Genomic DNA, 13,591 nt, shown 5'->3' on the forward strand with positions numbered 1-13,591 from the left:
TGTGTATGAGGGGTTTGGAAGGCACTCATTATGTAGCACTGGCTGGCCCAGAACTCAACATGCAGACCGGGGTGGCCTCCCACGTGATGCTCCTGCTGCCTCTACCTCCCCAATGCTGAGTTCCCGGCACGCATCACCGCCCCAGCTTATCTCTGCTCTCTGCCTCAGTCACAGAAGCACACCGGTGCGACGTGAACAGCCGTCTTCGGCAGAATGCTCTCGCCTCAGCCTTCTGGCCCTGGGGTTACAGTCGTGAGTCACCATGCCATTGCTTCTTCTGTCAGGGTCACCACCCCAAGCTGGTTCAGAATTCCCAGCTAATAAACACACAGAGTCTCTTTCTCTAAAAGAAAACCTACTTTTCTGTCTAGTTTAGCAGGGAGTATCTAGCACCCCCTATCCTAAGAGACAGAACCACCAATGTCCTGCTTAGATGTGAGTTTATGCTACCTCTATAGACCCAGTGGGAATATTTGCACTAAAATTTTTACTACATTTATGTGTATGTGCGTGCGTGCGTGCGTGCGTGTACATATATGTGGAGGAGGGAGGAGGTCAAAGGACAACTTGTGTGCACTAGCCCCCTCTTTCTACCACACAAGTCCTTGGACTCAGGTTATCAGGTCTGGTAACAAGCACCTTTAACCAATGAACCATCCTGCTAGCCCCAAATTCCCATTTTTCTTAGGTAATATAATCTGCATGAAGCAACTAATGTCTTTTTAATGATGAACGGTTAGGCATCATCCAGAAACTGGGGATAGAGAAGCTCTATGATCAAATGTCACTTCTGCCTAAGATAATGAACGGCACAGAGAGAAATCTGCTGTAAAAGAAAGCAAAGGGCAGACAGAAGGAGGCCACTCCACTTTGCTGATGCCTCCTGTAAGCCCTCTGACATCCACACTTCCCTCCAGCCCCAGCCCAGGTGGAAAGGTGGCCTGATTCTTAAGAGGCTGAAGGTGACGCCGCCCTGTGAGTCACGGCTGAGCAGCAGCCTGCAGAGAGAGATAGCAGCAGTCTAGAGGGCAGGGCGGGAGCCGCCCAGAAACTGCCTTTCCTTACACACACACGGACACGGAAGACGGTGAAGGACCTCCAGCCAGCACGAGGTGCTCCCCGTCAGCAATTGCTCTTCTACGCACGCACCGACCCGAGAGCTTGTGAGAAGATGTCAGGCCAGTCTCTACCGGCTCGTCACAGGGCCCTTCTAGGAGCATCTGTTCCGTTCCTCAACCGAGGCTTCCCTCTTCCCTCCCCGGTGACATTTCTTGTGTCGAGTTGACAAAAGCCAACCAGCACCTAGAAAGCATCGCAGTGTGCCAGGCATAGTGATGGAGGCCTGTGATCTGGACACTCGGGTGGCCAAGACTGACCCGGCCTATGCAGCAGGCTCCATGTCAGTCTGAGTTATATACAGCAAGACCTCGTCCCATAAAAGGAAAGGCTGGAGATGTAGCTGAGTGGTAGACCTGCCTACCAGGCAAAGGCACTTGGTTCAATTTCCGGCACCACAAACACACAATCACAGTGTATCCATACTTATACACAATTATTACTGGCCAATGAAAATGATATGCAGGCTGGTGAGATGGCTTAGCGATCAAAAGTGCCCACTGCCAAGCCTGGTGACCTAAGTTCGATGTCCAGGCCCTACACAGTGGAAGGAGGCACCTGACTCCTGCACGTTGTCCTTTGACCTCCACACAGGCACGTGCCTCCCATAAACAGTAAGAAATGAAGAAATGTAACCAAGTGAAATGCAGGTAGCCACTGTTTTAAGGAGACTTCACATGCAGGGTTCTTTTAGGCGGAGTTTTCCTGTCTCAGCAGCTGTTCCCCAAAAACCTACTATGAGGTACCAAGGACACAGCAGTCACACAAGCGTGTCAGGAGGACAGAAGCAAACAAACTCCCACTGAAGGACATCCCACTAGGAGGCTAGTCTTCAAAAACTGTTGGTCACGAAAAACAATGAAAGGCTGAGAACTGACCTCCAGAACTAGGTGATTATGCTGCCACGTACCACTTATTTTTAGGAGCCACACATTCAAGTATCCTGAAACAGTCATAGCTACAGTTTACTCCAGGTACAAGGAAAAAGAGGAAGGGGAAGAAATAAAATATTATATTTTGACAATGGCAAAATATTTGCAATATATGAATCTAGGTGAGGCATATGGGAGTTTATCTTAATATTCTTGAACTTCATGACAGGCTTTCCTTTTTATGGTTTTTTTTTTTCCCCAACACAAGTAGAGGAAGGGAAAACAAGGAAAATGTATATAATATATATAAGGAAGCAGAGCTGAAGTGTAACTCAGTGGTAAAGAACTTGCCTGCCAGTCACAGCCCTGTATTGGATCTCCAAAGTGAGAAAAAGAGCAAAGTGTGACCCTAGATTTAGCACAAGGAAGTTTATCTCAGTATTTCTGCATTTTTTTCCCATAGTCTTTCCCTGTGGTGATACATTGTTTGTAATCTAAGAAATAAAGCCTGTCTGAAGATCAGAGGACAGAGCCAGCCACAGAGTGAGCCATAGAGGTTCAGGCAGTGGTGGCACACACCTTTAATCCTAGCACTCAGGAGGCAGAGGCAGAGATCTGTCTGGATTTCTATGAATTCAAGGCCACACTGGGCTTATAAGACCAATTAGGATTCGTGCAGTATTTCCTTTTCAAAATAAAAGGTTTTATTTAAAAAATTCTCTACAGTTTCCTGCACAGATCAGCCCTCATATGAGATCACCCCTGGAGTTCCTTCTCCATCTCAACTTGTTGAATCCTAACATGTGCTGCATAATGCATGTTCGTGTGCTATATAACATGTGTACATAGCATTGCCATACAATGCATGCTGTATTTTTACAACTCCATTGAGGCGTAATTGATACACATTAAAACACATTAAACTGTACAATCGGGGTGGAAGATGGCTCAGTAATTAAGGTAGGCTGCTCTTGCATAGGACCCCAGTTCAGGGCCCAGGACCCATATTAGACAGTAACAACTGTGGGGAACTCCAGCTCCAGAGGGATCATCCTGTGCTTCTGACCTCTTTCACACTACACTCACATGAACACACACACACACACACACACACACACACACACACACACACACATAATTAAAATAATAAAAATAAATTTAAAAATTAAAATGCAATTTAAAAACTAAGGCTAGGTGTGGTGCATCCCTTTAATCCCAGCACTTGGGAGGCTAAGGTTGGCGATAGGCAATCTCTTGAGTTTGAGTTCCAGGACAGCCAGGACTATATAGAAAGACTTTGTCTCAAAAAAAAAAAAAAATAGATGGATGGGTGGATGATAGACAGACAGACAGATTATGGGTCCCACAGATCTACCTTAATACCTACTGAGCCTTCATAAATCTTCCATTAAGCTCTATCTCTTAAAGGTCCCACCATCACACCACACAATAAGGACCAAACAGACCCAAGCTATACAGAATACAACTTATTGGAAGACTTGGTGACAGAAGTATGGTCATAAGCAGGATCAAAACCAGTTAGCTCCTGCAATTTGGGTCAAAGAGGGGTGTTTATTTATGGGTCAGGGCAAAAATGGCTATTGTGACTGGAATGTACCTGCTTTATCGTAAGATAATACTAAAGAGTCCAGAACATCCCTGGATCGGGGGTCCTGTGGTAAAGCCCTACATGTAGTGATTTTATCCATTTATGGTTTTCTGGGAAATAATGCAAAAAAAAAAAAATTAGCTATGGTTACTTAGAAGCAACCATGACGGCTACAACTCACGACTGTTGTCCTGTTACTCCATATCCTTATCATCTCAAGTGCAAAAATGCGTTCATTGCGCTCCACAGCCAACATCATTCAAAAGTCCAAAGTCTCATCTGGAACTCAAGGCAACCACTTCAGTTTGTGATTCCTTGTGAAACAATAAGCCAGTTACAGACCTCCACGATAAAATGGTGTTTCGGGGCTAGAACAGATATTCCTATCCAAGAGAAGGCTAGAGATAAGTAGAAAGAACAACCAGTCCAAAGCCAGCCGAAACCCAGCTTCCTTTCCCTAACCGAAGAAACCCAGGCCTGGCACCGTTCACATTTTGCTGAGGAGTGAGTCCCCAGGACTGCTGCTTGTCACCTGGGGCCGGTTTTCTAGGCTGCCCGAAGCTCTGCCTGGCATGCACTTCCCACTGCTGATAGCTGTCCCTTTCTTTCTGGGGCCTCAGCTGCTGCTCAGCATGCCTGACTGCACAGAAACGGGCTCTCTGAAGAAGTGCCTACTCTGTGAGAGACTTCTGCCTTGCCTTCTAAGCTTTCCTTTGAAATCTGGGTAGAAGCCACCATGACCTCTTAACACTTGCTTTCTGCATGCTGCATAGTCAGCACATAGACACCAAAGGACAAGCTGTACCCAGGCCCATGTGACTCACGCTGCAGCCACGAAGTGCTGGCCAGTCTGACACAGGGAAATGAGCCTGAGGTGCCTCCTTCCCAAGGCACTTGCTGAAATCATTCTGTTCTGCAAGTCTCCTGGGCCTGTGATGGGAGAAGAACCTCATTTCTGAGCAACACTACAAGCCTTTTCCAACTGTCCCAGTGCTAAGCCGAATTACTCTTGGCACACAGCTTCCTGGATGCATCCTTCTGTGTGTGTGACCTCTGCTTGCTCCTCTGGCTGCAGATCTTCCAGATCTTCTTCCTTTGATCCCTTTGCTCCCTAGCATCACTGTAAATCTGGGTAAAAATAACCAATAATACCTGTTTCTCAGCCTGGATACTTTGTTGTTTTTAAAATCCCTTCTATCAGGAGCTGGATAGCTCAGTGATTGTTTTAGTTACTGTTATTTTTCTTTCTGGTTTTTTGAGTCAAGGTTTCTCTGGGTAGCCCTGGTTGTCCTGAAACTTGCTCTGTAGTCCAGGCTGGCCTTGATCTCAGAGATCCACTTGCCTCTGCCTCCCATGTGCCATCACTGCCTGCTGAGAGTAAGCCTTTTAAAAACACATTTCTTTTTTGATGTTGTAGGGATACCGTAAGATGGATTCTGGGAGAAATTTCCTGTAGTAATGATGCCCACTTGCAGAGGGGATTACTGAGGTAGAGACCCAAACAACCTACCCACAGGACAAAGTAAATTTCTAGACTTTGAAGGGAAGAGCTCTCTGAGTTCAGCAGATTAGTGAAGGTACTAGATAGGATACAAGATGGTAGTTTAGGAAGCAAATCCTCTTTTACTCCTTTGAAGTGGCTGGTACATACGAAGCAGCCCAGAGATAGTACTGGGCAGTATATAAAACATGGAGCCCCTCTACAAGGGCACTGTCCATGATCTAACATGGGCAAGCTCACACCTTCATATCAGTTTTCAGTATTTTAGTCCAGTCTGCATTACAATAATGAACTATCTGAGACTGACTAATTTATAAAGAAGCTTTTTAGTTCACAGTTTAGAAGCTCAAAGGCCCCTTTTTCTTGTTGATATTTATTTGTGTGTGTGTGTGTGTGTGTGTGTGTGTGTGTGTGTGTGTGTGTGTTTGAGAGAGAGAGATCATATGGAAACTAGAGGGGGCTGTTGGAACCCTCAGAGCTGGAGTTACAGATTGCATAGCAAGTGTTTTCATCACGGAGTCACCTCTCCAGACCTGATGATGGCCGCCGTTTTACTAGCAGAGCCCTGAGGTGGTCTAGGGATAGGGTATATCCCATTTAAAAATCACTGCTCTAGCAAGAACTCTTGGAGGTTGATGTTGTTATGAAAAACCACCTTCCTTAGAGTGAGCATTCACATAACACCTGCATGCCAAGAGCACTTTACAACTATTAAACTCTTAGTGTTCACAACCTTTTGACCTATGCACACCTTTAATCCCAGCATTGAGGAGGCAGAGGCAGCTGGACCTCTGAGTCAAGGTGAGTTTGGTGTACACAGTGAGTTCTAGGATAGCCAGGGCTACATAGAGAGATCTTGTCTCATAATAAACAAACAAGCAAATGGAAAAAAATAAAATACAATCAGATGGCATCAGAAAACACTACTAGTAAGCAAATACTGATACACATAAGAAAAAAATCAATAAATCTAAAAATAATTTTTAAAAAAGAAATGATGAAGCTGGGCAGTGGTGGCACACACCTTTAATCCCAGCACTCGGGAGGCAGAGGCAGGCGGATCTCTGTGAGTTCGAGGCCAGCCTGGTCTCCAAAGCGAGTTCCAGAAAAGGCACAAAGCTACGCGGAGAAACCCTGTCTCGAAAAACCAAAAAAAAAAAAAAAAAGAAAAAAGAAAAAAAGAAAAGAAAGAAAGAAAAAAAGAAATGATGAATTATTTTGGGAGGGGAAGTGGTGGTTCGTACCTTTAATTCTAGCACTCGGGAGGCAGAGGCAGGCAGATAGATTTCTGTGAATTTGAGGCCAGCCTGGTCTATAGACTGAGTTCTAGGACAGGCAGGGCTACACAGAGAAACCCTGTCTTAAAAAACTAAAACAAACAAAAAAGAAGTTACCTAATAATAATCTTTAAATACATGAATGTGTCACATTGGATAGGACAGAGACTTATTCTGTGAAAGTCCAGGCAACAAAAGTGATTACTTATTAGAAGACAAGAGACAGGTTCTAACTGAATATAAGAAAGTCTTTCAGGAATTATCTGCACAGGAACTGGGCACCTCAGGAGCCACTGTATTTTGGTAATACAAGGCATTCCAGAATAGATTCTCACTAGCAATAGCACTGTAATACAGAGAGAGGTCAGCTTTACATGGAGAAACACCTTCTGCCTAGTTCAGAGACTCACAAGCCAACATCTGTGGTGATACAGAGTTACCAAGTAACCTTTATATCTAAAAGATTATAATAGATGTACTCCTTTTAAAGCTCTTTTTTATCAAAATTCTGAGAAGGTTCATGCTGCTCTCTGTTCTAATCTGTTCAGATAACTTATTCCTGAATGTTATCTACCATGCTAGCTCCTTCCCACAACTGCGCATAATTTATAAATTCAAAAAGCAACGTTTGCTTCTTTTTTGAGACAGGGTCTCACATGTAGTCCACACTGGCCTAGAACTCACTATGTTGCCCAGGCTAGCCTTAAACTCATAGCAATCCTCCTGCCTCAGTCTTTTGGGTGCAGGGATTATAGGTGCAAGCTACCATGTCTATCAAGAGGAAAAGCAGTTGAGTGCTCTTAACCACTGAGCCATCTCACCAGCCCCAAGTATTTTCTTCTGTGTTCCATATAACCTTTTATTTTGAAAGGCACAGGTGAACAGCACATAGGAGTATAGCTTACTGGATCCCCCAAAATGATATGAACTTGGGAATTCTGTCTCTATAGTCTGAGTTCTCAGTCACAACAACACACTGATTTGCAGACCTACAGTGTCAAGAAGGATTTAACTTCACTTTTCATAAACACTGGGCTCTCTTCCCACTAAGCCGATCATTAGCAGAGTACTCAGGATCCCAGTTAAATTGAGATTTAATTCTAGGTCCCCCCATCTCCTTAACTCCAGGAGGCTGGGAGTTTCTTCTGTGATTAAGAAAAGTTGCAATAAAAATTCCCAAGTCATGGTAAAGATCAAATAAGAAATCAGACTATTATTTTACATTAAATTAAATCCCAATTCTCCTGGATATTTGTTGTTTGCCTTTCCAAAGATTCAATCTCCCTGACCTAAAAGAACCTCCTTTTCATTTGGAGGGTCATTTGCTCAGTGTGCCTTCTCCCTCGCCTTGGCAATCAATCAGCAAGCAATCCTCCTCAGCTACAACTTGGAGGGGGCAGCGGTGCATGACCTAAACAGTCCAAGCAGGAGAAATCTGGGGACGGTACAGATGGAAACACCTGGACAAAAATGATCACTTATAGTTTCCTGTACTTGAACCTGGGGGTGTGACTTTAGGGACCACTCTGGGACCAGCTCAGTGGCCATCTTGTAACTAGGAGGAAAGACTAGGAAGTCAGCATAGATAAGGTGGACCTGATGGTGAGGAGTCAGACCCAAACCATTCAGTCACATCGACCAACACATTCTCCTTTGGCCCAAGTCAGCTAAGATCAATTTGTTTGTTTAGCACTTGGGACAAAAAACTCTTAATAAAGCCGATGGTGGTGGTGCACGCCTTTAATCCCAGCACTTGGGAGGCAGAGGCAGGTGGATCTCTATGAGTTCAAGGCCAGCCTGGTCTACAGAGCTAGTTCAGGACAGACTCCAAAGCTACAGAGAAACCCTGTCTTGAAAAACAAAACAAAACAAAACCCTCATAATCAAAATTAAAACATGAATCAATCATAACTCATAAAGCAGTGTCTAGTAATGACCTCTAGTGCTCAGGAAGCTTTCAATACTTAGTTACTTCAACCTAATTTGTGAGTTGAAGTAAGAGTGTAAGAGTGAGGAAGGAAAGACGCTGCAGACAGAACACAGAACTCTCTCATTAGCTCTGTGAAGGTGGGCAAACATTTCCTCTTTCCCTCTTAATGCTTTAGCCTTCAGAAAAGGTCTTCCAACAGCTGTAATGAAAAAGCTAAGGCCGGGCGGTGGTGGCGCACGCCTTTAATCCCAGCACTCGGGAGGCAGAGCCAGGCGGATCTCTGTGAGTTCGAGGCCAGCCTGGGCTACCAAGTGAGTTCCAGGAAAGGCGTAAAGCTACACAGAGAAACCCTGTCTCGAAAAACCAAAAAAAAAAAAAAAAAGAAAAAGCTAAAGGGGCCACTGTGGACCGGAGCCTCTGTAAGGCCTCACCTTTAACACCTCTGCCTACTCAGTCTATCACCTTCTTAATCACAGATTCTCATTTCCAGCACACCTTCTAACTGAGCCCAGTGTCACCTCCTTCCCAGCACCACCAGCCTGATTGATCAGTGTCTCCCAAGAGCTCTCCAGACACACAGTGCCACATCTGCTATCTCTGCTCAGACTCAAGACCCAGCAAGCAACGTTCTTTTCTGCTGACTCACCTCCCAGCACACACTGACCGCCTTGTTCTTCAGTGTCCCAACACACGCCTGCTTGGACACATCGACTCAGCTAGAGATGTGGAAATGGGGGGGGGGTGCAGCAGGGAGGAGATATCAAGGAAGGAACCAGCCAAGAGTTTTTTCTTTAATTTAAAAACCATAGGCCAGGCAGTGGTGGCTCACGCCTTTAATCCCAGCACTCGGGAGGCAGAGGCAGGTGGATCTCTATGAGTTCGAGGCCAGCCTGGGCTACAGAGTGAGGTCCGGGAAAGGCGCAAAGCTACACAGAGAAACTCTGTCTCAAAAAACAAAATCAAAAGCAAAAAAACCGTATTTGTAGTTTTTTTTTTTAACAATGTGTGCGTGTGTGTGCGCACACATGAATGCGTATGAGCATGTTGTTGGTGTCCATGTGCCATAGCATATGTGTGGTCGGAGGAGAATTTGCAGGAGCTGGTTCTCTCTTCCACATGTGGGTTCTACAGACAGTAATCAGGTCATCAGGTTTGGTGACAATGCCTTTATCCATTGAACTTGCACTATCAAGTACTTTTTCAATATGAATGTCCGGAAGGAGACAAAACCTTAGTTCAGGCACGCACATGCTTGTGTCTTAAAGATGAAAGGCCCCTGTAAGTACAGTTTTAAGGACTCTCACCCAAACCCTGCTATTACACTTATTACTATTACATTTAGCAAGCACCTCGGGGCAGAAAAGAAAGTGGTTCCAAAAGTATGTGACAGCCTAAACAGTACGACATTGAAGCTACATAGACCTTCCCAAATTTCAACAAATTCAAGTTTAACTGATTGTCATAGGCAACTATCTGAAAAAAGGAGGCGAACTTTTCCTTTGCAGTGTTCAGACCTCTGCCATCAGAGTGAATGAGCTTATTCTCTAAGTGGGACCTTCACCTGTGTCTGCCATGCTGACGTCAAAGCTCTGTGAACTGCAAGGAGTGAATCTACCGCTCGGGGCATCCCTTGATCAGGTCCCCTCTCTGCACTCAGCTCTGTCAGCAGTGGTACTCTTCTGCAAAGCCTTCGAAGTTTAAGGGAAGAGAGGGCCAGCCCAAGATGAGGGAGGGCTTCATGTAAGAACCAGATCTCCTAGACTGGGGGTAAACACACTTCTTGGCAGGCCCAAGATGTCCCACTGCCTGCTCTTGTGAGTTTTAATGCAGCACAGCCAAGCTCATCCACGCATTATTATTCATGGCTGCTCTGTGCTACAACAGAGGTGAATATTTACAAGAAAAACTGTGTGACCTGCAAATCCAAAACGTTTACTGACACATTATACAAGTTTGACAACTCAGGTTTATAGATGAAGACAGAACTGGTTTTTGTTTTGTTTTGTTTTGTTTTGTTTTGTTTTGTTTTGTTTTGAGACAGGGTCTCTCCATGTAGCCTGGCTCCTGGAACTCCATATAAAGCCAGGCTGGACTTGAACTCACAATGATCCTCTTGCCTCAGTCTCTGTGTGCTGGGATTAAAGACATGCACCATGATGCCCAGCTTCCGAGTCATTTTTAACAAATCATCTGTTGACAAACTTCTTTACCTAGAACTATACAATCTAGGTTAGAAGACAGTACCAGGAATGGGACTGTTTCAATAAATTATACTATAGGGCTGGTACGGTGGCTAAGTGGGCAAAGACAATGCCAAGTCTGAGCATCTGAGTTGATACTGGAATCCACATAAAGTAGAAGAAGAAAACTAACTCCACAGAGTTGTTCTCTGACCTCCACACCTCTATTGTGACATAGGTATACACACATACACTAATAAATAAGTAACATTTTTTTAAAAAGAATGTACTGCTAAGGCTGGGTATTGGTGGTGCACACCTTTAATTCCAGCTCTCAGGAGGCAGAGCCAGGCGGATCTCTGTGAGTTCAAGGCCAGCCTGGTCTACAGAGAGAGATCCAGGACAGGCACCAAAACTACACAGAGAAACCCTGTCTCGGAAAAAAAAATTATTATAGCAATAAGATGTATAGATAAACATTTGCAATAAAAATAAAAAGTGCTGGAGAGGTGGCTCTCTTTTAAGAATGTGTACCCCTCTTGGTTTCCAGCATTCAAGTCTGGCAGCTCACACTTGTAAGTCCAGTTCCAGGGGATCTGACGCCCTCTTTCGGCTTCAATGGGTACTTGCACTCATGTGCACAAACTCCTCCTAAATACACATATAAACATAATTTAAAAAATAGGAGTTTGAGGGCGGCGGCGGCAGCAGCAGCAGCGGCGGCGGCACACGCCTTTAATCCCAGCACTCGGGAGGCAGAGGCAGGCGAATCTCTGTGAGTTCGAGGCCAGCCTGGTCTCCAAAGCGAGTTCCAGGAAAGGCGCAAAGCTACACAGAGAAACCCTGTCTCAGAAAAAAAAAAAAAAAAAGAACCACAAGTCTACTTTATGTGCCGGGCGGTGGTGGCGCACGCCTTTAATCCCAGCACTCGGGAGGCAGAGCCAGGCGGATCTCTGTGAGTTCGAGGCCAGCCTGGGCTACCAAGTGAGTCCCAGGAAAGGCGCAAAGCTACACAGAGAAACCCTGTCTCGAAAAAAACAAAAAAACAAAAAAACAAAAAAAAAAAATAGGAGTTTGAGAGATGGCTCAGCAGGTAAGAGCACTGGCTGCTCTTCCAGAGGACTTGGGTTCAATTCCTAGTGCCCACATGGCAGCTCACAACTGTCTGCAATTCTCATTCTAAGAGATCAAATGCTCTTCTCTGGCCTTCTAGGACTCAAACACACATCTCATACCCAAACACATATGCAGGAAAAGTACTGATATACATTGTGTAATTTAAAAAAAAAATCCTTTTTTCAAAAAAACATATAAATTTCTGTAGTACAAACTTTAAAATATTTTATTAAATGTATTGCAGTATAACAATTTTTTATAATTCTATGTATTTTAATTTTGTATAAGAAAATTATTCTGCTGGTATGGTGCAGGCTTTTAATGCCATCATTTAGGAGGTAGGTGCAGGTGGATTTCCATGAGCTTGAGGTCAGCCTGGTCTATGTAGTAAGTTCCAGAACACCCAGGGCTACACACTGTGACTCAGTCTCAAAAACACAAAAAAAAGAAAATTACTCTAAGCTTGGTATAGTGGTTTACATCTGTGGTATCAGCATTTGGGAGGTAGAAACAGGAGGATCAGGAGTTCAAGGTCATCCTCAGTTACAAAGCAAGGTGAAGACAAGCCTAGGCTATAGAAAACCCTGCCTCAAAAAAGGTAAAAATTGCCGTGAAAATGGACTACAAGAGGCTTCATCATACCACAAAGAAAGATCCCTGTTCTGAGACCAAAGGAAGCAAACACAGTCACATATAAGGTAGATCTCAAAACCCAACCCTGTCCACCCCTTTCTTCAGAATCATACATTCATGTTCTCAAGTGCAGAGCAAAAACCATGTCACTATTTTTAGCAGCCCTCATGTTAAAAGCAGTTTGTAAACAACTGTGGATGTGATGTAACAGTCTTGTAGATCTGAGGGCTCCCCTAGTTCACTGGCAGTCATCCTAGTTCAAACACAGAAAGCCCCATACTAATATAATTTCCAACGTGTGGTTACAACAGCATTAACCAGAGAGAGAGAGACCCTGCTATATATACCTACCTACAAATCGTTTTTCAAAACATATAATACAGATAATTCAATTATTTAGGAGCTCTAAATCTAAATAAGTATAAGAAGTAATCCTTCCCATAATTAGTGAGTCGGTGTTAACTTCAGAATCCAACATTCCACCTATAGAGGAGGTCTCCATATCGAACAGTGGTGGCCTTTAATCCCAGCACTCAAGAGGCAGAGGCAGGTGGGTCTCTGAGTTCAAGGCTAGCCTGGTCCACAGAGCTAGTTCCAGGACGGCCAGGGCTACACAGAGAAACCCATCTCAAAGAAAACAAAACAAAACAAACAAAAAAGAGGAAGTCCCCAAGAAAAAAGAAACCCTCCATGTTTATACAAGGAGAAATCATAAACTGAGGGGGAAACAAAGCTCATGCTCTCTCAATCAAGTCATCATACTGGTTTTCACTAAGGCTGGCCTCAAACTCTCTATGCATCCGAGGCTGACCTTGAACTTCCGATCCTCCTGCCTCCACCTCCCAGGTGTTCAGAGTGCAGTCCTGCACCATCATGCCTAGCTATTTTGCTGGTTTGTTTTGAAGGAAATTTGCAAATCAGCCTAAGTTTTAAAAAGCAAATCAAAATAGATGAAAAGCCAGGCTAAGGTGGCCCACACCTCTAATCCCAGCACTTGGGAGCCAGAGGCAGGTGGAGCTCTACAGGTTCAAGGTCACCCTGATTTACAGATCCAGTTTGAAGACAGCCAGGGTTATACAGAGAAACCCTTGCTGTACACTGTGAAAATGTGTTGCTCTCATTGTTAATAAAAAGCTAACTGGCCGCTAGCTAGGCAGGATTTGGGGGACAGGTAGAATGCTGGGAAGAAGAAGGATGGGGTCATAGGAGTCAGCAAGACAAGGAGAGGTGCTGTGGGATGTCTTTCTGTACCTGTGAATATGTGTTAACAAAGAAGCTGCTCTGGCCTATGGTGAGTCAGGTTATAGCCAGGCAGGAAATTCAGGAGAGACAGGAAGGAGAACGGCAGAGGTTACCC

This window comes from Peromyscus leucopus, chromosome 12, assembly GCF_004664715.2.
Source record: "Peromyscus leucopus breed LL Stock chromosome 12, UCI_PerLeu_2.1, whole genome shotgun sequence".
Taxonomy (NCBI): Eukaryota; Metazoa; Chordata; class Mammalia; order Rodentia; family Cricetidae; genus Peromyscus; species Peromyscus leucopus.